Source organism: Tenrec ecaudatus, chromosome 2, assembly GCF_050624435.1.
Source record: "Tenrec ecaudatus isolate mTenEca1 chromosome 2, mTenEca1.hap1, whole genome shotgun sequence".
NCBI classification, from domain to species: Eukaryota; Metazoa; Chordata; class Mammalia; order Afrosoricida; family Tenrecidae; genus Tenrec; species Tenrec ecaudatus.
This window is the reverse complement of record NC_134531.1, coordinates 54,708,041-54,731,899: the sequence shown is the minus strand read 5'-3', so window position 1 is coordinate 54,731,899 and position 23,859 is coordinate 54,708,041. Positions and strand designations below refer to the sequence as shown.

Genomic DNA, 23,859 nt, shown 5'->3' with positions numbered 1-23,859 from the left:
GAGCTCTGAGAGATTCAGGTCTCAGCTTGTAATTCTCTTGTCCTTCTCCAAACAAATACAGTAGAACAAAAAGCATGCACACAAATATGTAATTCTTGGTCTCCTTTCATTTGGAGACCTAAGAGAACCAAATCAATTTCTTTCTTTCTCTCTCCTGCATTCTTTCATTGTCATACACACCAATCACATTAGGGGCTAAAATTTTCAGAGGCGACATAAGATAGTGAAAAGAATCTGCATCAGAAGCAGAAATCCCTGGGTGAGTGATCTGTGTAATGTATGCAATTTCAGTTTTAGTTTGTATAAATCGGGAACCTTAAGGCCCACTGTAAGGGTTTGCCGGGAAGACTGAAAAGAATCGATGTGTCCCTGGTTTCCTGAGGGGAAGCACAGGCACCGCTAGACCACGCCGCATCTGTTCCGCCCCAGGTTCCCAGATTGGAGAGTTTTGAAGTAGGAAGGAAACAAGGGAATGGAAGCACAAATGAGAAACGTTTTGCTTTCTATATACTCATAGATACATAGGCCAAAGAATTAGAAGGCAGTTTATTCTAACATTACTCACAATAGCCAAAGGAGATAAAACAATTCAAACATCCAGTAACAGATAAATAAAACATTATATGCATAGTGTACATATATTATATAAAGGAAAATTACTATATACTATATATAATATGTACAAAGCTTAGAATATTACTCAGTCATAAGAGGAAATGAGATTCTAATGCAAACTACAGTCTGGATTAGCCTTGAAAAGTTTATGATGAATGAATAAGCCAGACACAAAAGGACAAATAATATGTAATCTGATTTATATGAAAATATCTTGAAAACTCAAATGGCATAGAGACAGAAAGTGAATCAATAATTGCTAGGAGCTTACGCTAGAGGGAAATGGGAAATTGTTTCATAACAGATACCAAACTTTTGTTTGGGATAATTTGAATAATATTGGAATCAGAGAGTGGTCAGAGTTGAAAATTAAGTCACTCACAGGACAAAACAGAAGAGACATTTTAAAAGGAAATAAGGATAATATAAGGAGCCTTAGTGGTGCTGCCGGTTAAGTGTTCGACTGCTATCCCCAAGTTCAAGCCTCCTGTCTGCTCAGCAGGAGAAGGTCGAGACTATGAACTCATGTGAAGTGTCCCCGCCTTGGAATCCTGCATGGAGTCGCTGTGAGTTGGGATCAGCTTGACGGCAATGGGTTTAGTTTTAGTTGTAAAGCATGATCTGCGCATGCCCACATTTCTGAGAATTTGATTACTTCCACATTTTGGAGTGCCTGCTGAAATGTGAAGACAGATGTGACCTCTAAGAACCGTCTAGTCAGATCTCCTCGTTTTCCAGGTGAGGAAACTGAGACCAAAGTTACACAGAAACCTGGAGAACTAAGGGTCATTATATGACCACCCAAATATTATTTCCATCCTATGCCATTATCCCGATAGCACTGGAATATTTAAATTTTGCTATTTTATTGTTTCTTTTCATTTGTAGTCCCAGACCTCCCTCGAAAGTTCTATAGTAAAACATGTTAACCGTATCTACACAAACCTGCATTAGATGGATGACACAACCGTACTTGCTGAAAATGAGTAGGACTTGAAGCACTTGCTAATGAAGATCAAGGATTGCAGCCTTCAGTATGGATGACAACCCAATGTAAAGAAGACCCAAATCCTCACAACCGGACCAATGAGTAATATGATAAATGGAGCAAAGACTGATTGAAGTTGTCAGGGATTTTGTCTAGTGTGGATCCACAATCAATGTTCATGGAAGCAGAAGTCAAGAGACCAAGTGACACACTGCACGCACTGGGTCAATCTGCTGCACAAGACCTCTTTAGAGTGGTGAAAAGCAAGAATGTTACCTTGAGGACTAAGGTGCACTTGACCCAAGCCGTGGTATTTTCACATATGAATGTGAAAGTTGGACAATGAATATAGAAGACCAAAGAAGAATTGCTTTTGAATTATGGTGCTAGAGAAAAGTGAAAGTACCATGGACTGCCAAAGGGGCAAACAAATCAGTCTTAGAAGAAGTACGGGCAGAATGCTCTGTAAAGGCAAGAATGGCAAGACCTCATCCTAAATACGTTGAGCATGTTGTCAGGAGAGATGGACACATGCTTGGCTGTCATGAGTTGGTGCCTTGTGATAGAAAAAAATCTCACACCGCAACACTGCCACCAATGCCAGTTTCCATTTTCTTAAAATTTCTTACTTTACATCCTTCAAGAAAATCTGTTAAATGATCCATCTGGAATCTCCAAAAAGAGTCACCTTATTCTTCTGAGCTCACTTCTCTGCTTTAAATTTTGGTCAAGTGGATCCCCTTAGATACCACTGATTATATAGAGCTTGTTTGGGTAGTCACCCGAATGAGATCGAGGTAAGTGAATTACAGGGTGTACTTGTCTGCAGCCACCCACTGACCACCGAAGCAAACACTGGCCGGATTTGGTTGGAATAACCTTGTGCCTGCCTGCACTGGAGACCTAGCAGCAATGCTGTTTACCTGACCCTTGCATGTGGGAGAAGTCATTGGTGGAAAAGAGGTGATAATAGTTGTCATCATTCTCAAAATGCTCTAAGGTCTCTTAAAAATAAAATCAGCACCAAGACTTCTGAAAAAAGTGCAAAGATTATTTGGGGATAGATACATTAATGCCTGGGCATTTATGCAGATGGTTAAAAGGAGGCAACGTCTCTCACATTTCTGAGACAAAAGAGGATGAGGGGAAAACAGAATAAACTGTTCAGAAGACTCCACACTATATTGTTGGGGTGTGTGTGTAATTGGTTAAAGAGAAGAAAATATGAAGAATTCATCTTTTCTGAGAACTAGGGTTTGAGTTTTAGGCGACCGCACACTTCTGCTCGTCTGTATGCATAATACTCAATAATGTGACAGTGTCATGCTACAATCACTACTATGAGCCAGCTTCCATCAATGGTTCAGTGCATTGGATCCTTTGGACTCTGAGTTAAATATTAGCTCCATTTTATAGATGAGAAAACCAAAGAAGAGAGAGGATAAATGATTTGCTCAATGCACTAAGTAAGGATCAATGAACAAAGCAGTAAACACTGGAGCTAGTATGTGATCCCAGGCATGGGGACTCTCAGCCCCCACCCCCACGCCCTCTTCTTCTAATTGGTAGGTCTACTGCCTTCAAGGAGACCCTGGGCTGGCCTCCTCCTTGTTCATTCCACCTTGAACTGGGGGCTGAGCGAAGTCAGAAAGCAGGTGTGCTGAGGAGCTTTGGGGTGACTTGAACAGCAGGCCTTTTGAACAGAGGGACACTCCCACAGGGGGATTTTCTCACATCACAGTCTATGTGGGATTAGGCTCCAGAAGCAGCCAGGGAAAGCATCTTCTTTCCTTTCAGTTGCTGGAGGGGAATGCAGGGAAAGGAAGGGGTGAGCCAACAAATCCAGGGACAAGGGAACAACAAGTGAACAAAAATCGATGGCAAGGAGGGTGTAGGATACCTGGTGGGGCTTGATCAAGTGCAATGTAGCCAAGAGGAAATAATGAAAGCTGAATGAAGGCTGAACATGATAGTGGGATAAGAAGAAAATAAAAGGAAATAGAGGAAAAGAACTAGGAGGCAAAGGACATATATAGAGGTTTAAATAAAGGCATGCATATCTGCAAATATATTTATAAAGATATAATAATAGGGAAATAGACCTATGTACATAAATTTATATGTTGAGTATTAAGGTAGCAGAAGGACATTGGACCCATACTCAATCCCTCAATGCAAGAACTTTGTTCTAATAACCTGGCATTCTGTGATGCTCACTCTCCCTGAGAGGATCACTGAAGATAAAACGGGTGCATAAGCAAATGGAAAGAAAGCTAATGGTGTCTGGCTATCAAAATAAATAGTGTCTGAAGTCTTAAAGGCTCAAAAATAAAGAAGCAGCCATCTAGTAGAGAAGACACAAAACCCACATGGAAGAAGCACACCAGCCTGTGTGATCATGAGGTGTTGATGAGATCAGGTATCAGGCATCAGAGACCCAGAACAAAAAATCATATCAATGTGAAGTGGGGGGGGTGCATGGAGTAGAGACCCAAAGCCCATCTGTAGACAATTGGAAATCACCTCACAAAAAGGTCACAGGAAGAGATGAGCCAGTCAACATGCAGTATAGCACCAATGAAACACAACTTTCCTCTAGTTCTTTAATTCTTCCCCCAGCCCCCACTATCATGACCCAATTCTGACTTACAAGTCCAGCTAGACCAGGGCATGTACAGTGATACAGATAAGAGCTCGTAATACAGGAACTCCAGGACTGATAAACCCTTCAGGAACAATAACGACAGTAGTGATACTAGGAGGGTAGTGGGGAGGTGGGGGGAGAAAGAGGGAACCGATCACAATGGTTGACATATAAATATCCCCCACCAGGGGGGATGAACAACAGAAAAGGAAAACAGCCATTGGTGTAAGACATGAAAAAAAAAATTATCAAGGGACTATGAGGGAGGGAGGGAGGATGAGGGGGGAAATGGGCTGATCCCAAAGTTCTCAAGTAGAAAGAAATTATTTTGAAAATGATGATGGCAATATATTTACAAATGTGTTTGACACAATGGATGTAGGTATGGATTGTGATAAGAGCTGTAAGAGTCCCCAATAAAATTATTTTAAAAAAATGATATCTGTGTACTCTGAGGCCTAGAATATGGGGGGAAATGCCCAGCAAGCCTTTCACAGGAGACCATGAGATATTATATGTCTTTAACTGAGCATTAGGAACTCTAGTCTTGACTCAAAAGCTCACCCTTACCCACTCATTTCTGACTTACAGCAGCCCTGTACACGGTTTCTGAGATTGCCAACCTTTACGGCAGCAGACAGCCTCACCTTTCTCCTCAGGAGCAGCTGCTGGGCTTGAATCACCAACTTTGTAGTTAGCAGCCCAATGTTGACACCACCACCCAAACTCCTTAGAGCAATGGTGAATTTAACTCTCAGTTATAGGATCTTCATTTATAAATATTATATAAAGCTTGCTAGTGTGTAACATATTATTAAAAACTAGATATTATAGCAGGATCCCTGGTAGTACAGTTGTCAAGGGCTTTTCTGCTAACTGAAAAGTTAGAGAACACCCTTTGGGCAGTTCTACTCTGTTGTATGTGGTTTCTATGAGATGGAATAAACGTGGTGTCAGTGGGTTTGTTTTTTATTGGTTTGGTCAGAACTTAGATGTCATTAACTTAAGAAAACACCCTACACTTACATTGCCTCATTGACCCAACAAAGAAAACCCTATTTGCTAATAGTGGTCCATTAAAAGTTAGAGGGACAATTTGTTTTAGGTTGGGGTTGTCTGGGAGAGCAAAACAAGTTTATATATATATTTGTTTATTTATCTATTTATTACTTATCTATCTATCTATCTATCTATTTTTCATCTATCTATCATTTAAAGGAATGATTCACACAGTAGTGGAGCCTGGCAAGTCCCCAGTCATGGGTCAGACACCAGGCTGGAAGTTGCTCCAGCCTCAAGTAGTTGCAGTGGCTGACAAACCCAAATCAACAGATGGGACAGCAGACTTTTGGTCCACGTCCTAAGGATGGAAGGTCAGAGGATGATGAGTCGGACACAGGATAAAGATGGAGCCAGAACATTAATTATATATTGGATGCAGGCCACACTCACAAGGCAACTTTCCTTTCAACTGATTGGCTGCTCGTAGATCACCAAATAGAGGATGATTCCATAATATTTGCCAAACCACTGAGAATCCCGGCCCAGCCAAGCTGGCGTATTGCCTTAACAGCCATAGAATCCAATCCATAACAGTGTTGGATCTGAAGAAACCAATTTGTAAACAGCGATACCCTCCACCAAGGGGGTTATCCTGTGGAATTCAGGAAGTACGTGATGATTTTACAGAAGAGCCAATACCAAAGAAACTTTTAGTCATTTCCCTCTTCAGATAGTCTGCAACTAGAATTCCAAACTGACATTAAAATCTAATTTGAAACTGGTTTCTCAATTTGTCTCCCTAACTCCTAACATCCACCCCCACAGCCAAGCTTCTAATAAATTCTAGGAAGTACAAACCATTTCTTTGCAAGCTAATTTCTCCCTTTATTTATCTCTGAGGTTCAGGTCAATTTGCTCCACTTAATGCTCTAATCACTTTTCGTTAAAAAGGAGAGGAGGAAGCCTGGTGTAATAAAGACAGGCTTTTCAGGATGCAACTTCCATCTTTAAAGGATACTTTTTAAATACTGAAGGCTTCCGCACTGCTGGAGAGCACCTTCATTTCAGGCCACGTGAGCTACATTACAAACCCACAGCAACTCTAGGGCCCGTTTCCACTTAAGTCTATCTCTTTTCCTAGTCTACATCCATACTACAAGAATCAAAATCATAGCCACGGTAAGAAATCTCCATTGTTATGAGCACAATGAGAAGTGACGCTTGATCATCTTAAGTCCCTAAAAGAGACATAAACCAAAAAATGCGCTGCTACTGAGTCAATTCCAACTCATCGTGACCCTACAGAGCAGAATAGAATTACTCCTTCTCATTTCGGACACTTCAAATTATGACAGGAGTAGACAGCCTCATCTGTCTTGTGGAACAACTGGTGGGTTTGAACCACAGACCTTGTGGTTAACAGCTCAATGCAGAACCCACTACACCACCAGGGAACCTAAAATAAACATTGGTATAAAAATTTACCCAATTAAATTTACCCTGACATTACTAAGTATGTCTTTTTAAAGTGTCATTTAGTTTTTCTAGATGCAATGATATACCTCGTAGGGCTGTTGGGAGAATGAAATGAGATAATACACATGAAATTCTTAAAAAGTAACTAGCATCTTGTAAATGTCACTAGATGATCTCCATTTCATCAGTTAGGAAATTTGTTTGACTCTATATAATAACAAGCACAGAAAATTCGCTACTTAGTCGAATACATAGCTTTTAGAAATATATGGTGGTAAAAGACAACATAAAATTTGCCATTTTGGCGCGTGTCGAAGGTCACGGCGCACTCACAATGGAGCTCTCGGAGTATGTGCAGCAGGGTTTGCAGATGCTGGCCGATCCCGGCTGCTTCAGCCCGGCGCCTTCGCGCTACTGCTCCGGGCGGCTTTCCAGAGCCTGCTAGACGCCCAGGCGGACGCGGCCGTGCTAGATCACCCAGACTTGAAACATATCGACCCAGTAGTATTAAAACATTGTCAGGCGGCAGCTGCCACTTGGATACTGGAAGCTGGAAAGCAAAGAGCTGACCAATCAGCCCTAAGTACTTACCTAGAAGAGTGTAAATTTGACAGAGAGCGAATAGAACGGTTTTGTACGGAATACCAGAGTAACAAGAATTCCCTGGAAATCCTACTGGGAAGTCTCGGCAGATCACTTCCTCATATAACTGATGTTTCTTGGCGATTGGAATACCAGATAAAGAACAATCAACTTCATAAGCTGTACAGACCTGCATATTTGGTGACCTTAAATGTAGAGAACACTGATTCAGGATCCCCCCCTGAGATTAATTTCAGCTGCAACATGGAACAATTACAGGACTTGGTGGGGAAATTTAAAGATGCTTCCAAAAGTCTGGAAAGAGCAACTCAATTGTGACTCGGGGAAGTGAAGTATAAAGTGAAGTCTAAAGACCAGGAACACCTTGCCTTCAGCGGAACCATCGCTTGGAGCTGGGCGTCGATGCAGTTTTCCTCATTCATGTATGCTACTCATCAATGTTGACACTTGTGCTTTTGTACATTGAAATTCAGCCAGCCTGAGTGTTCGAATCATATTTAGCATTAACTATACATTTATCCATCCTACTTTGATCATTTCCCCAAGTTTTTCGACAATAGCACATGTTAAATATTACACTGAATAAAGGTCTGTCGCCCCTCCCAAACACACACACACACAAATTTGCCATTTTAACTATTTATTAGTGGCTTTAGGGGTATTCATAATATTGTTTAATGATCACTATTGTCTATTCCCCCTATTGTTTTCATCTCTCTGAACAGACACTGTGTAAACCCAATGAATACAAATTACCTATTTCTCTCTCCTGCAAAGTACTGGTAACTTCTGTGCATTTTTCTTGAGTGTCATCGACATGGTATCACACAATATTGGTGCTTTGATGTTGCCTCTTTCACTTAAGATAATATTTTCAAGGTCCGCCCATCTTGTAGCACGCATCAGAGCTTCATGTACCTTGACGGTGGAGTAATAGTCCAGTGCACATACTTTTCTCACGTAGTAAGAAACTAGGAGTAGAAGCTTCATCGTGATATCAGCGTCCCAAGCACTTGCCATTACCCACATGGCTTTCTTTCTAATGCTTCCACAGACTACGCATATAGCTGTAGACCTCAAGACTGTATTCAATAAAGGAGAAGAGTGATGTGGTGATGATGATGTCTTTCCATCCTTTGCCCCTCCTTGTTGTCAGGCGCCTTCGAGTCCGTTCTGACTCACAGAGACCCTACACACAGCCGAACAAAACGTTGTCCTGCCCTGTGCCATTGTCACCGTTGTTCCTATACCTGAGTCCATTGTTGCAGTCACTGTGTGAATCCATCCCATTGAGGTTCTTCGTCTTCTCTGCTGCCCCTCCACTTTACCACTTTATCAAGCATGGCAGGATCCTAAAAAGCCTAATAGACTTCTTATGATTCTGTCTCACTTGGTTAAGAAATCAAGTTTACAAGATTGCTTTTGTTGTTGTTTGCTAATTGTCTTTGAGTCCCCGCCCTCTGCCTCCCATCTCAACCACCTGCTGCTCCTTATTCACGGGAACCCCAAGCACAATGGAACAAAATGCTGGCCAGTTCTACACAATCCCCGTGCCTGGTTGCTCAAAAAGGGGTTTTAGAGGCTAAATCTCAGAAGTAGGTCACTAGTCTTTTAAACCTAATGTCCCATGTTCCATAAACTCTTCTGAAATCTGTTTGGCTTCAGAGCAATGCACCAGCATCCACTCACCAGCGCGTGACGGCTGTGAGGAGGAGCTGGCTTCGGGTGTTCTGCATGGAAAGGGAATTCTACCATGGAGCCTCACCACGGGGCATATGGCTCTGCTCAGAATCATCTGCCCTATTGTGAAGACCAACAGGGTAGCAAATCAATTCCCACTTAGCCCTATTTAATATTATTTTGCAGATTTGTTGGTTAAGGAGGAAGGGATGAAAGAATATTGGGGGGAAAGCCAGGAGGGTCTGTTTCCGTTATTACTGCCGTGTATTTCCACATTATGTACTGTGCCAGAGGATCAGATAATCTTGTTTTTCCATTCTAATGGCAATTTGCTGTCTGCAGGACAACATGCTCCGGGGCCGGCAGCAAGCAATGAGAGCCATGGCTCTGGTCTGATGTTCTGTTACGTCACCACCTCACTGTTGTTTCCATGTGTCTGTTCCATTTTGCAGTGACTATTTTCCACAGAGCATCTCTGTTATCCTCTGAGTTATCTCCATCATAATTGGCTGCACATTCATCATCTGGCTTCAGAGAAGTTGCTGGGTTCTCCTGGCAAAGATGCAGAGCTTTGTGCAGCTAGCTCAGCTGCTCATGCAACCAGCTGATTGTCACTGAAATTCCAGTTATGGGTATGGCTGGCAGTGCCCATGCCTACATTTGGTATATGGTCCACTCGAAGCCGAGTGCCATCACTTGTCTGTCAGTTTTTCTAACTGCGGTGGAATGTCTTTCTGAAAGCTATGTGATTGGGATGTCAAATATCAGCAGGTTCATCCAAAGAGAACAGGTTTCACAGAACCTGCAAACTAAAAAATGCCTACAAAGATGTAATCAGCTGTCAACTTTGGAGGAATTAGCCACTAAAAACCTGACAGACAGCATGGACACGTTGTCATGTACTGAAGGCCTAGTGGATAACAGCAGAACAGTGAAATATATAATGTTAGATCAGTCCCTCAGGGCAAAGGCACTTAAAATACGACCGAAGAAGAGCTGCCTTCTCAAAGTAGAGCTGACCATAGTGATGTGAATGGAATAAAGCCTAGTGGAGTAAAGCCTCAGGATCTCCACTTATTGATGAGGCACAACTCAAAATGAGAAGAAACAGCTGAAAAAGAATGAACTTGGAATTATGAATAGGAAATTAAGTGTGAATCTAGGAAAATTTAAAGTTTTCAAAAATTAAATGAAACATAAATATTGCTATCCTAGGCATTAGTGAGTGGATATGGACTGGTACATGCCATTTCGAACCAGAAAATCATATGGTTTACTATTCTGGGAATGGCAAAAACAAGAGGAATGGCATTACATCAAAAGCAACATTTTTAAGATCTATCCTAAAGAACAATACTGCCTGTAATAGGATCATAGCCATCCTCCTTCAAGGAAATTTAACCAATACAACTATAATTCAAATTTACATACCAACCACAAAAGTGATACAGAAAAAAATAATTCAGGCCTTTAGTTGAAGTATTGAAAGATTCTATTGTAAAAACGTTGAATTTTTCAGTAAGTATCAAAAGAAGGTGGAAAGAATAGAGTTGCTGTAACAAAAAGAGTTAGTTGACATTTTACCACTTCAGGCATTTGCACATGAGCAGGAACCAATGATCCTAAAGGAAGAAGTTCAAGCTGGACTGAAAGCATTAAGCAAAAATAAGGCTCTAAGAATTGATGGAATACCAACTGAAATGTTTAACAAGCCGGTGAAACATTGGAAGCATTCATCATCTATGCCAGAAATCTTGGAGATAGCTTATTTGGCAAATTGAAGGGAAGGGGTCCACATTTGTACCCATTTCAAAGAAAGGTGACCCAACAGAATGCTCAAATTATGAAACAATATCATTAATATCTCGTGCGAATGTATGTTTGCTTTAGCTCATCCAACAACAGTTGCAGCAGTACATCGACAGGGGGCCCCCACAGGACGTGGAACTAGTGATATCATTGCTGATGTCAGATGGACCTTGGCTCAGAGTAGGGAATGCCATAAAGTTTTTAACCTGACGATGATAAGGCATTTGACTGTGGACCACAACAAACTGTGGATCACCTTGAGAAGAATGGGGATTCCAGAGCACGTCATTGTGCTCATGGAGAACCCATAAATCGATCAGGAGGTAGTTGTGGGGACAGAACAAGAGAACACGTCATGGTAAAAATCAGGAAAGATGCGTGTGTGTCAGGGTTATATCCTCTCACTGTACTTATTCAATCTGTAAACTGGATTATAGGAAGAATTCACCATCGGGATTGAAGGAATACTTATTAATTAATAATCTGCGTTAGGCAGATGACACAATCTTGCTTGCTCAAAGCAAGGACTTAAAAGGGATTTGCTAACAAAGATCAAGGATTGCAACCTCCAGTATAGATTACAACTCAATATAAAGACCCAAATCCTCCGAACTGGACTAAGAACTAGCATCATGACAAATGTAGGACAGATCAAAGCTGTCAAGCATTTTGTCCAGCTTAGTTCCACAATCAATGTTCATGGAAGCAACAGCCAAGAGCTCAATGGACACTTTGCATGGAGTAAATTTCCTGCACAAGACCCGGTTGAAGTATTGAAAAGCAAGGCTATTACTTTGAAGACTAAGGTGAGCCAGACCCAAGCCATGGTGTTTTCAATCGCCTCGTGTGCTGTGAAGGTTGGCTATTTAATAAGGAAATCGGAAGGAGGTTTGGTGCATTTGGATAATGCTGCTGCTAAGGGATATTGAAAGTATCATGGACTGCCCAAACTCCAAACAAATCTGTCGTAGAAGTACAACCAGAATGCTCCTTAGCGGCAAGGTTGGCAAGGCTGTGTCCTACATATTTTGGACATGCTGTCAGGGGACAGGTCCTGGAGCAGGGTATCATGCTCGGTACCGAATAGGGGCAGTGAATAAAATGGATGGACACAGTGGCTACAACAGTGGGCTGAAATATACGAACAATTGCGAGGACTGCACAGGACCAGGACGTATGTTGGTTCTTCAACCACAACCAACTGTGTGCAGGGCTCCAGAGGGTGTGGGACGTGAAGCAACATCACCAGGGACCTTGTTCAAAAGACAATTTATTGTGTCTGTCTTGGACCTATAATCAGAATCGCTGGGAGTAGGACCCAGGAATCTTTAACACATTATATCTAAGATTCTTGTTTATGCTCAAGGATGAGAAAGCCTATCCTTTCCTTCCATGGTTTTCAGTTTGTCTCCATGCTAAATGCTCAGCAGAGATAGAGATGATGATGCCTGGGGTGAACCGTGCATTCGGGGTAAGAACTTGTGCTTGCTTCTCTGTCCAATCCTGTCTGCAGGAAAGAATGCCTTAACTACTGCTGTTTTCACCGGAATAGGAGAACGTATAATTGACTTGGAAAAACACAAATATTCCAACTATAAGAAACCGAAGGCAATTACAGTGGCCATGCTGTTTTCTGATGGACACTGAGTGCAACATTATGCAACCTAACCAAATATAGTTAGTTGCCTACTTACTGATGCACCTCTCATCCCCAAACATTGAATTACTATACAGTGTCTCCCACTACATGCTCATAGAGGTCTCTTACAGCAAACAGAAGAATTATTAATATAGGCCAAAACAGCAAAAGAGAGTTCCTGGTTTCCTTCAAGAATATAGTGAGAAATTTTGGCCTTCAATGGCTGTAAGATTTCCCACTAAATCTGTCATTTAAGAATTTCTGCAAGCAGAGTATTTCACATTATGGAAATTCAGAAGAAATAAGCTCATCAACATGTGAATTAGAATTCAGTTATGATTGCTCTTTGTTCTAAACTATACTTCTTGGAAAACAAGGCAACATTTTGTTGCAGGGCACTGTGATGATGCTATGAAAATAGGAAACGGATACTATGGAGCTGGAGAACCGTATGGAGCAGCAGTCCCAGGGCACGCATTTGGGAGATGATTTTTCTAACACTGGAGTCTATTGAGGTATTAATAAAATAACACAATGGAATCAGAGTGCACAGATTCAAGAACATTTAACTGATCTCTCATTACACTCCTCTCTTTATATTTTAAGTCACTGACTAGTATAATTCTTTGGAGATAACAGCACTGTTTTCTGGTAAGGCCCATACATAAATGCATGTTTATTTATTTTAATAAGAACACTGTGGCATATAATTTCTCTATAGGGCAGGTTATCAGGAATAACCAGGAAAATTATTTCAATTGAATCAAATTCTCATCAAACAATTTTTACTTAGGTCATAGCCCCCTATCTCCTGCAAAAAAACGAATGGGCAAGAGGTTCTAGTTAGCATTTCTTTTACTCATAAAGTGAAGCAATGGACATACACTTGACTGAAAATGAAACAAAATGCGCTGCTGCCGAGTCTGTCCCACCGCTTCGAAAGGCTGCCGGACAGAGTGCAACTTTCCCTGCGGGTTTCTAGGCTGCAAGTCTTCATGAAAGCGGAAAGCCTCGTATTTCTAACGAGGAATGGCTGGTAGGTTTGAACTGCCAACCTTGTGGTTAGCAGTCTAATGCATAACCCACAACCACAATACCAGAACTCTTTATATGCCGAATGAAAGGACTAAATAAAACTTAATGAATTTTGTGGTGCATTTTATATACAACTTTTATCAAATCTGTATGTACACTTTCTAATTTGTTTTTGTCTACTCACTCATTCATTAATTTAAGTGTTTATTTAATAAATGTTGTTTTAGAAAATGAATGGTATTTGGTTGTGAATAAGGAAAATGCAGTTTTACCTTAATGAACACAATGTTACCATTTATTATCTAAGTTAATAAATTAAAAAATATTTCGATAATGTTAATCCTCCACCAAAATGAAGCCAAATTCATTGCCATTGAGTTGATTCCAATTCATAGTGACCCTATTCAGAGGCTATGCAACTTTATGGGAGCAGAGAGCCTCTTTCTCCTATGGAGGGACTGGTGGGGTTGGACTGCGAACCTTGCAGTTAGTAGTCTATTGCTTCTCTGACAGTAAAAGGGCCCTCAAGTAAGAATAAAGAAATTAATCAGCATCAGAAAATGAGAAAGGGAAGTGTGTATACATTTTTAGATACAGTGGCCAAGGAAGTCTTCTTTCAGGAGGGGATATTTTAGCAAATGAAATTGAGCCATTGAGATTAAGGAGTTGAAATTTGATCAACTGTATTTTAAGTAAGAGAATTAGAAGCCATGTTAAAACTTGGGAGAAGAGCATTCAGGGGGTAGTGATATTAAGTACGAAGTTTCCAAGGTGGAAATGGTCTTGGAGTTCTTGAGAAATGCAGAGAAGTCAAGCGTGGTTAGGACCAAGTCAAGCAGAGGGAGAGTGGTAAGAAAGGAGTCTGCGGGGGATCCTGGGAGCCACAGTCTATGAGGCGGTATTGAGGATTTTTGTGTGATGGGAAGAGGGATGATTTTAAAGAGGGAAATAACATTGCATGATCTGATGCATCTTGTAACTCAGCCTCTTAATTTTGAGGTAATAGTTGATCTATATTCTGTTATAAGAAATAATACTGAGAGATGCTATGTACCCTTCACCCAGTCGCCCCATCTTGCAAACTGGAGAGAAACATCACAACCAGGATACTGACTTTAATACAGTCAAATTACAGAACATTTCCATCAACACAAGGAGCCTTCCATTTCCCTTTATAATCACATCCACATCCCACGTATGCCTCCATTCCAACCCCTGGGAAAATCTATTCTTCGTTTTTATAATTACAGCATTTTGAGATCGCAATATATGGTAACTGGCATCAATATGTGACCTTCGGGGATTGCCTTTTGCTATTCAGTACCATTCTCTGGAGAGCCATCTAGACGGCTGCATTTATGGATGCACAGTAGTTGACTTAAGGATATTTGGGTTATTTCCAGTTTGGGACTATTAAGAATAATTTAATTGTGTGAATATTTTAATTCCCTAAAATGCATTTTGTTTTTAATTTGAAGATAGTAGATCATTAAACAAAAGAACACTTTTCTAGGACTTTACTCCTTACACACTCTGCATATTCAGACAGGTGCATATGTGAACTTAGCTTTCTTTTCACTGGAAGGAGGCGTGTTTCATTTTAATTTTAGAAATAAAATTAGGAAATTTTAAATGGTCAAACTTATCTCCAGCATGGCCGCATGATTTTATGTCCCTGTCATCCCAATGAAGGGTTTCACTTGCTCTAGAACATTGTCATCACTTGATGGTCTCAGGTATTTTGTTTTACTTAACTTGTACTTTAGCCATGCAAATGGGCTGCATCCTGGTATCTTATCCTGGTTTCACTGTAAAATTCCCTAGTAACTCATTATGTTAAATAACCATCTTTCATATCCTCATCAACCATATGAATATCTTCTTTTGTGAAGTATCAGTTCATATTTTTTCTCCAAGTGATGCTTTTAACTAGTAGCGGTATGCTCATGTAAACCTTTTCTTTTCTATTTCACACAAATTTGATTGTATTTTGACATCTTAACATTTTAAACTGCAAATTCTCAGACATAGGGAATGCAATTTCTTTGAAAAATTAACTTACAACTAATAACAAAATTTTATACAAATATCTTTGTGAAGTAAGATTGTATAGAAGACTATCCATGCCAATGCGCAGTTTACTAATTCTATACATTCATTGGAACAGAGACTTTAAAAATAATATTATTGGGTGCTCATACAAGTCTTATCACAATCCATCCATCCATCCATTGTGTCAAGCACATTGTACACTTGTTGCCATCATCATTCGCAAAGCCTTTTCCTTCTAATTGAGCCCTTGGTATATGACACGCGCTTCCTACTGAGGTCAATCTAGGCAGTAGTCAGCAAGGCAAACAAAGCTCTATCTTTACAAATTAATGTTATACACATTCAAAATTAAATAACAATGAAAACATCCGTGTGCAGAGTTTAACTCCTTAAAAGGTTTTTTGTTTATAATTTCTATAACTGTTTAACTATATATTTAGATACTTTAGGAAGTGTCTCTCTTGATTAAATATGGCAAAATGTTCAACAGTTAATGGGAAAAGGTTGAAGTACCATCATCATTCTCAAAACATTTGCCTTCTACTTGGGCCCTTAATATCTGCTGCTCATTTTCCCCCTCCCTCCCCACTCCCCCTACCTCATGAACCCGTCATCATTCATACATTATTATTATTTTGTCATATAGTACACTGTCCGATGTCTCCTCCCACCTTCTTCTCTGCTGTCCCTCCCCCAGGGAGGAGGCTATTCATAGATTCTTGTAATCAGGTCCCCCTTTCTACCTCACATTCTCTCCCCCATACAGGTATCACTACTCTCACCACTGGTCCTGAAGGAGTCATCTGCCCTGGATTCCCTGTGTTTCCAGTTCCTATATGTACCAGTGTACATCCTCTGGTCCAGCCAGTTTGATAGTGGGGGAGAGGAAGCATTTAAGAACTAAAGGATCTCTGCCCAATTCTACTCTTCCCTTTCCAGAGCCAATGATGTATAAGCAAAGGGCAAAAGCTCCCTTCTTCAACCCAGGAAACAAAGAACCAGAGAGCAGGACCAGAGGTTCCCCGAGCACTGTTACACAGGACTGATGCTTAAGAGCGCTCGTGAAAGTAATGACCTCTGCTTCTGCGCTCAAGTCTAACAATAATTCTGAGGATGGCACGGGACTGGGCAATGTTTCCTCTGTTGTGCATATGGTTGCTATGGGCCCGAACTGACTTGATGGTACCCAACAACCACAACAACAACAGCAGCAACAACAACTGCTCTGAAAGTAATCGCATCATTCTTGCCTAGATTCAGTTAAATGGGGAACTGGGTATGGAAGACCGAGAGTAGCAAGATTACATGGATCCTCCCTGCTTCTTCATTTTTCTCTCTTAGCCTCCTGTGTTTTGCAGCCATGGCATCATAATATGAATATCATTCAGAGGAAGCTAGGGTGAGAAAGTTATGAATGGGGGACAATAACTCCAGCAATTCACAGCTCTGAAAGCTAGGGCGGGTCGGGGGATAATGGATGTAATTAGCAATTTTTGCTTTAACCTGTTAAATAAAATCTCTCTTATTATTAACCTTTCCTATTCAAAAACTGGTATCTTTCTGGGTACAGTTAGGCCACCACATGAAAGACAGAGTGCATATGTAATTCTGTATCTTCGTTCAAGGAGCTCCATTTGCTGAGATGGGTCTTTAATGCTTGGATTATTGAAGTGACTCAGTCAGGCATGAACTAGCAAGAATGAAAAAAAATGTCCACAATGACTTTTCTAAGCAGCTACGGTTTTGTCCCCCAAAGTGAAATATACTGTCTGGATGTGACAAACTTTTGCTATGGGTGGAAAATTATTACTTTGGACATGCATATTAAAAATAACATCACAGAAAAAATCAGAGTATAAAGATAGGAATACATGGTTCTACACTATGCACTAATTTATAATTCTTGACTTTTCTTATTTCACTGATTATATTTGCTGTCATGTCTAAAATTCTAATGAGAACATATGATTATACTTTAAAGTATACTTGAGTTTCCACTCTTTCACATGCTAACAAATATCCTATTGCTCATTTCATGAGACAAATTAAATGCATACAATTGTGAATTTACTGGGATCTTTAAATAAGAGGTGGATTGTTGAAAGCATGAACTTCATCATGTGTTGATCTACTGGACATCCTCAACTTGAATGCACACCTCTCTGGGAAAGAGGTTTCTGGTTCTTGGATAATATCCATGTTCTCTTCAAAGTTCTCCAGCCCCAATTAATTCATGATACACTCTCACCAATGGATTATGAGAAAAGTGATGCTTCACTCTAAATCCATGCCAATGATGATGATGTATGCCTAGGTGGTGCTAAATGGGTTTTACTCAACTACTAAACCCAAGGCTGATAGGCTAATCCACTCAGGAGTGAGTCAGAATAAATGCCTGTGGTCTGCTTCAGAAAGATTACAGCCAAGGCAACCCTACGTAGTGTTCTATTCTCTACCACATAAATGCCATGAATCAGAATCAATTCATGACAATAGGTTTAGATTTTTCTTTGTCTTGTTGCCTTTGACATGTGCTCTCTTCTCTTTGCCTCATGGTTGAAAACATAGTATTCAAATATGTCTCACTTACACAATGAAAGCAGTCTGAGACTTGGAGCTTTGAGAAGGGTCACACAGAAAAACAACTCAACCTTCTTCACACGAAGACATGGGAAAGAAGTCAGCACATATTGCTTTATTCCAATAAAACTTTAAAGTTGGTCTATTAGGTTTCCATCAATTAGCCTGATTAATATATCTCCTTCTCACATCTGATTTACAGAATAAAATGGGTTAAAGTTGGTGGTGCCAAATAGAGAATCCCTGCCAATATCCTGTCCTAAAATGATAAAACAATAAATTATGGGGAATATATATAAGATGACTTATCCCTCCAACTCCAGGAAAAAATACAGATATATTTTAAGTACATTTAAATCATCCTCTTATTATTGTTTCTGTGTGGGTTGGGGTTGGGGTGGGGGTCAGAGAGAAGAACATGAAAAATTTCACTTCCCATAGGAAAATGTATATGCTGGAGTCTCCATCTCAGAAAAAATATCACCTCTTCATTCTCAAATTGCAAGTTAAAACCCTTAGAGTTCTGCAATGGACAGCAAAAATGACATGGGTTTACGAAGTTTTAAGAGAAATTGTATATAATTAACTTAGATAGGGATGGAATAGTAAGCTTTCTATTTTCTTGCTTTTTGTTTTTCTGTTTTTACATTGTAAGGTAATTGCCAAATTAAGAAGTTAAGGGAAATCATAGTCATTATGAGATCAACAGATTAAAAATGTTTTTCAAGAGATTGAGCAAAAATTGTTCTTTTAACTGTTAAATGCCATTGAGTTGGTTGCAACTTCTGACAATTCTATGCACGACCCTGTAGAACGAAACATTGCCTGGTCCTGAGCTAGCCCCATAATTATGGTCAGGCTTTAGCACATTACTGCAGCTACTATGTCAGGATCTTCCTGGGTTGTTTTTTTTGTTGTTGTTGTTGACCCTGCACTTTATCAATCATGATGTACTTTTCCAGGGACTGCTTTCTACTGGCAACATGCCCCAAGTAAGTGAGATGAAGTCTCACCATCCATATCAGTAAGGAACATCCGGCCACACTTAATGTTTGTTCTTCTGGCAGTCCATGGCCCTTTCGATATTTTCATCAACATAGTAATTCAAATGCATTAATTCTTCTTCAGTCTTCCTTATTCAATGTCCAACTTTCACATGGATATGAGACTACTGAAAATGCCGTGGCTTGGACCAGGAGCTCTTCAAAGTGGACCAAGTGCACATCATGGCGTAGACTTCAAAGTGGTGGTCTTGACCTTCAGCACTTTAAAGAGGTCTTGTGCAGCAGAGATAAGAGTTGGAAACACAGGGATTCCAGGGCAGACAGACCCCTCAGGACCAATAATGAGAGTAATCACACCAGGAGGGAGAGGGGAAGGTGGATGAGAAAGGTGGGATCAATCACTATGATGGACATATAACCCCACCTCTCCATGGGTACGAACAATAGAAAAATGGATGAAGGGAGACAGCAGTCAATGTAAAACATGAAAAACACAATAATTTATAAAGTATCAAGGGTTCATGAGAGAGGAAGGGGTGAGAGCTGATATCAAAGAGTCAAGTAGAAAGAAAATGATGATGGCAGCATACGTACAAATGTGCTTGACCCAATGCATGTATGCATGGATATGATAGGAGCTGTAGAGCCCCCAATAAAATTATTAAAAGAAGAACAACTGCACTCAAAACTCTGTTTTCCTTTTGCTTGTAGCTGTGTGTGTGTGTGTGTGTATATATATATATATATATATATATATATATATATATATATATATATATCTCTTTATTTTAAGAAACCCTGTGGCATAGTGGGTTGTGAATTGGGCTGCTAGCCACAAGGTCAGCAGTTCAAAAATACCAGTTGTTCTATGGGAGAAGGATGCAGCTTTCTTCTCCTGTAAAGATGTACAGCCTCAGAAACTCATGGGGGGCAGTTCTGCTCTATCCTATAGTGTCACTATGAGTAAGAATTTACCAATGACTTTGTTTGTTGTTTTTTTAAATATTCATCTGTTTTATACCTCTCTTATGTACTGTGTGGTTAGATTTCACTTTGTGGTCTATCCTGAAAATCATTTTAATGTGTATTGATATTGCTTAGTTTCAAGTCAGTCTTGAAGTCTAAAGTTATTTTTATTGTGGCATGATATTATTTTTTCACTCTCCAGATAATCTGTTATTTATACTGCTCTTAATTTTAAACCAATTTTGGAAATTATGGAAGCTTAATATTTTTCCTATTCATTAATCTTATTCATTTTTTGTGATATTATTAGTTCTGCTTTCTGTCACTTAACCTCCCCTATTTAATTTATTAGCCTTTCCCTCCTACCTTTGATTTCTACTTTTCTCTTTCCCTTTCTCAACTTTATTTGATTTTCTCTAATTTTTCAAAACACTTAACCATTACATGCTTCCACCCTGTTCTAGCTGTGATTTCCAGTGATTTAAAGGGTCAGTGCAAACCTGTTTGATATATGCTCATCTCTTGATTAGATGATATACTCACTGCCATGAGTTGATGCCCACTCATAGGGACACTATAGATAGGGTAGAACTGCCCCTGTGGGTTTCCAAGACTGTAACTCTTTAGAGAAGTAGAAAGTCTCATTTTTCACATATGGAGTGGCTGGTGGCTTCAAACTGCTGATCTGGCCATTAATAGCCCAACTTATAACCCATTGGTCACCAGGGATCCTGGTGAAATCGAGGGTCATTTAAAAAAAAGAAAGAACTTCAAGGAGATGAAATACACTCATACATGTCAGTGATTGAGAAGATGACATAGAACAGGGAAGTTTCCTTCTGCTGTATACAAGATCACTATCAATTGGAATGGACTCCATGGCACCTTTAGATGGTTTTATCTTATACTCCCACTTACGTGTATATCTTTGAGAGCATGAGAGGACAAACTCAAACTGAGAAAGGAATCATCACCCTATAAGGCCTTTCATTGTGCTCCAGAGTCTTCACTTTCTACATTCAACTAATCACGAATGCAAGGATATATACATATATAATATGCAAATACATTTGTAAAATAAGTTATATATGTGTGTATATTTGATGACTTTATTATTTTCACTTCCATAAGTAGCATTTTACTTTATATTTGGGACAGCGTTGAGGGCACAGGGAACATTCAGTAAATATTTGTCCTAAAAGAAGAAATGTGAACAAAAGCCACCAAATCATGACTATGAAACACAGATTTAGGTGTTGCTTGCTTCATTCCATTTTCTTTGAAAAACTTCTTATGGCTGTGAGAATTTCCTGAACCATATTCTTACCTAAGTTTGAGGATTTGAAATTTGGAACATTAATATCATTTAATTATATAAGGATTCTTTCTGTAATAGAAATTGTAGCACTCCTGTAACCAATAAAAAGAATATCATAACTATAAGCCATAAAATCATGCATATATCTGTCCTAAATTATCTGAAAGGTAGGATTTTGATTTTGTATAAGATAATTAGACTGTTTTAGGAATTCATATAGCTGTTATTTTTAAGTTTAAATTATACTCCAACTTGCTGAGTTCCCAGGAAAGAACTCAAAAATCCTTGACCATGAAAAGTCCTTTTATTATCTGTTTTTAGAAACAATTTCCTTTGGGTAAATTACACTCTCCAAGCAATACTTCATTACCTACATGACATAGTATTGTCCAGTTAGTGGATCTAAAAATGCTTTGAAAAGCCTTAAATTGCTCGAAGCGTAAAATCAAGTGCTTACGCTGTGCCAGCCATCCAACAGAAACAAAAATGAGCAAACAAAGGACAAATGCAGAAAAAAGCATTTCAGAACAATGGTGGTCAGGGAAAACAAGTGTTGAAAACATGAAGTTAAACATGAATTTTTCATTGTTGAGTTTAATTTCCAATGTTATTTAATCTAAAATGCCCTGTCTATTCTTCAGGCTAGAGCACCGGCTGTAAGTAGATTACATGTAATTGGAAGAATGTGGAACTTCCTGAGTTTGCACAACATTCTATGGTTGTTTTTTCAATTAAAATAAAATTTATATTCCCAAGGCTTCGTCTACCACCTGAAGATTCCCATTCACCAATACTCATCTCTCCAAAATACTTCACTGATGATGACCAATGCAATGTTTTGCCTCTATCTTATCACCTACCACCACATGGACAAAACCCAAACAAAGCTCAGAGATCTCCTGTACTACCTCACTCATCCAATGATGCTTTTGGCTACTTGGATGCCCCCAAAAGAGTCTCACTGTCTTCCTTCTTTTCTTTGCTTTTTTTTCTCTTTAACTAGTTATCTGAATAACCTTCAACATGAAAATGTGTGACAATCTGATCTCAAACTAATTTCCCAATTCATCTTCCATCATTTCCCTTCATTTCTTAGTTTACTGAATATCATACTTCTTAGAAGATGCTGATTTCTTAAAAAGAATCATTTCCCAAATTTTAATTGAATATACTTGTTTTATGAATACATTAATAAACTCTTACCATGTAAAAGTAATTATCTGCATTTTTTCAAAATTACAACAAAATTCATCTATATCACTTTAAGCAGCAATAACATAAAAGTAGACCTTTATAAAAAAAGAAATAAAATTTCTAAAGGAATAGTGATTTAGAAACTAATGGTTAAAAGTCCAGTTTCAATAACAGCAAAAAGTTGAAAGTAATTCAGAATAAATTTTGGTCAACGATGTATAAATCTTATAGAGAGAGCACCGTGAGGCGTACTGAAGAAAGCAATACCCGAAAAATGAGAACTAAGTAAAGAAATATCATTATCTTTTTGTTATGAGAATTCAATATTATGAAGGTATCAATGTTCCCTAAATTACCTTATAAATTCAGTGTAATCACCAATCCCAATAAAATTTATCTGGAAAGTTGTCAAATTTTTTCTAAAGGTTTCGAGAAGATAAACAGAGAAAATGTCTGAAAGTCAACAACATGGAAAAAATAGGATAATTAAAACAAAGACACTAACATAGAATTGGGAATACTGATCATTGAAAATAGTATACAGAATCTACATAAATATATAACAGAAAACTAAAGATGATGTTACAAAGTAAGAGGGGAGAGATGATTATTGAACCAATGGAATTAACTATTCAACACATTGAATATTGAAATGTAGTAATTTAATATGACAAAAATTCTTATGTGATGTATTATAATTGTGGAGTCTATGCCTGTGGCTATATTCCTGTTTTTCTATGGCATTCTCTGCTAAACTAACAGACAGCATTCACATGGGACTAAGTCCTGACCTTAGGAGAGGTTGTGAACTAAGTCACATCTTTTGTTTGCTTGAGAGTATGGTTTGCTAAAAGAAAACCAACCAATCAACCAACCAAAGCAAAGCCACCTGCATCAAAGGCATTCCTTTTGTTTAAAAACCATCTTGGATACAGAAGGAAAGCCCAGGGCCACCAGAGGCCTAGACAAGACACACCAGGGACAGCGGCATGGTAATGATGGGGCAGAGGAAGAGAGTCAACCTGAGACTAGAGGCCAAGGCAAGGAAATCAGGAGCGTGCCAGAGGAGCAGTGCCAAGGCTATAGGACTGTGAGACAGAGAGACAGGGGGGGCTTCCTGGTCCATGTAGGCAGAGCCTAAACCACGTGGCTGAGAGCTAAGGACCAGAGAGAAACTTGACTGCTGGTTGAAGGGAGATAATGCTTTGGACCAGTGACTGTATCCTTGCTGTTTTCTGACCCTGCCTTATCTAG

At 39.4% G+C, this 23,859-nt stretch overlaps 1 protein-coding gene and 1 pseudogene across 1 annotated transcript in view; one reads left to right on the top strand and one right to left on the bottom strand.

Moving 5' to 3' along the window:
• RAB3C (RAB3C, member RAS oncogene family) overlaps positions 1–23,859 on the bottom strand; it is a 304,608-nt gene that overhangs the window by 234,483 nt on the left and 46,266 nt on the right. The gene's annotated exons all lie outside the window — the stretch shown is intronic.
• On the top strand, positions 7,060–7,905 carry LOC142440793 (COMM domain-containing protein 3 pseudogene; annotated as a pseudogene).